Source organism: Oryzias melastigma, linkage group LG19 (assembly GCF_002922805.2).
Source record: "Oryzias melastigma strain HK-1 linkage group LG19, ASM292280v2, whole genome shotgun sequence".
Taxonomy (NCBI): domain Eukaryota; kingdom Metazoa; phylum Chordata; class Actinopteri; order Beloniformes; family Adrianichthyidae; genus Oryzias; species Oryzias melastigma.
In genome coordinates, this window is record NC_050530.1 from 9027953 (window position 1) to 9029758 (window position 1806).

General features: G+C 37.0%; 1 protein-coding gene across 8 annotated transcripts in view; it reads left to right on the forward strand.

The window, feature by feature from the left end:
• Positions 1 to 1806, forward strand: part of LOC112154621 (potassium voltage-gated channel subfamily C member 1) — a 47168-nt gene that overhangs the window by 16839 nt on the left and 28523 nt on the right. The gene's annotated exons all lie outside the window — the stretch shown is intronic.

A 1806-nucleotide genomic window follows, 5' to 3' on the forward strand; every position in this document is an offset into this window, starting at 1 on the left:
AAATTTTGATTAAACATGGAAAAGCTGATGGAGTAAATAGTTTTCTAGGCTTACTGGCTGAAAAGTTTAATAAATGTGCACGATCCACTGGCTTTCCTTCAGTAAATAATAATAATAATAATAATAATTGACACTGAGACGCCAAAATGACGAATTTGGCAACAAAAGACATAAAACTTAATTTACAAATTCAGTTTGGTTAAATCAATCAAGAGTGAAACGTGTCACAAAATGTATTGATTATTGTTAACATCCTGTTATGCTTCTTTCTTTTAATCAATTAGCATTATTTCTAAAATGAGTAGCATATTATTGTTTTAAAATTATGATAATATGAGATTCTTTTGATCATAATTTATTCAAACAAAAACATATTTTTTTGTATTGTTTTTGTTAGACATTTTGTTTGGTTTGATTTTATAAGTTAACCCTGAAGATAAGACAAAAGTAGAAAATACTCCTGCATAATTTAACCCTTCAGTTTCTGTGTGTAAATATAGAAACGGGTTAATAATTAAGTTTGGATGCAACGTCCCACGTCGGCGTCTAGAGGGCAGCTCGGATCTTCGTGGCCAAAATGATCTGACGTAAATCGTCCGGGTCGCACTGAAGGAGTCGCTTGTGTGCTAAATTTAATCTCCCAGCATTCACTGCAGCATTTTGTGCTGGCCTCGCCTCATTTTGTGGTGCTTAAATGGTCAAACTGGAGCTCGTTCCCTTGGACGTGACATTGGATGGCTTTACCGGGACGATTCCTGTGTGACCATCTGCTTCCTGACTGTCCCTCCTGTTTCTGTGGCAAATGTACAAACAAATGATGACTATCAAAAAAATATTTGGTACTAAAAAAAATAAAAATGATTGCATGACAGAGTCAGTTCTAAACTATATGTAAGGACAGCTTAATTGAAATAAAGGAGAAGTTTGATACTTCATTCACTTGCAAACGCTGCATTAAAACTAGAATAAAAGGAGCAGTGAGAGTGTGTGCAGGAAAAGGTTAGCTATTCATCTGTATCATGTCAATGAGTCAAATCATTTGGGGAATGGCGGTAATACAAGACTGTTTAGTGAATAAAACGCTAGCAGGATCTCATCCAAGAGCACTGACCTCTGAGAGTTTCTATCACTCCAAAAATAAAATATATTGCAGGATTACCCTCAGCAGTAGCTAATTATATCTCCCACACTTGCTTACACCTCCCCGCTTCCCTCCTCATTCATACCCTGCAACTCAGGTGCTTGATAAGCCTGATGCAGGCAGTGGAGCGTGGCGCACCGCCATGTGTTTCCTGTATGTTTAACACGAGCAGCTGTGGAATCCATTTTCTGGAAGCTCCACATGTTCCCCACCAGTTCCAGTGTTTTCCCACCTCAGCTGTTCTGTTCCTCGAGCTCTGCAGCGTGCGTCCAATTAAAGATCCTGTGTGTTGCTCCTGCTGCTGGACGTGGTGGAAACTGAAGGAAATATTGAAGGAGAAGTTTATGGATCGTCACTGCTGTTTTTTTCCTTTTGTCTTCTCAACAACAGATTATTTGTGCAGAAGCTACCTCTGTGTTTGCTAGATATTTAAGAAATGCATCTCAAGATTTTTAGTTTATGATTTTTTTTTTCTTTAAAAATGGAATATTTAAATACTGGTCAGATGACAAAAATGAATAAAATCCGGGATGGGTTGATTAGATGCGTGCCATGGTCTGCTCTTCCACATCAATAAAAAAGACAGAAGTGTCATAGAATCTGGACAAAAATATGCTTCAATTTGAATTATAAATTAATACATATTTTGAAGTTTTGATTTCAAA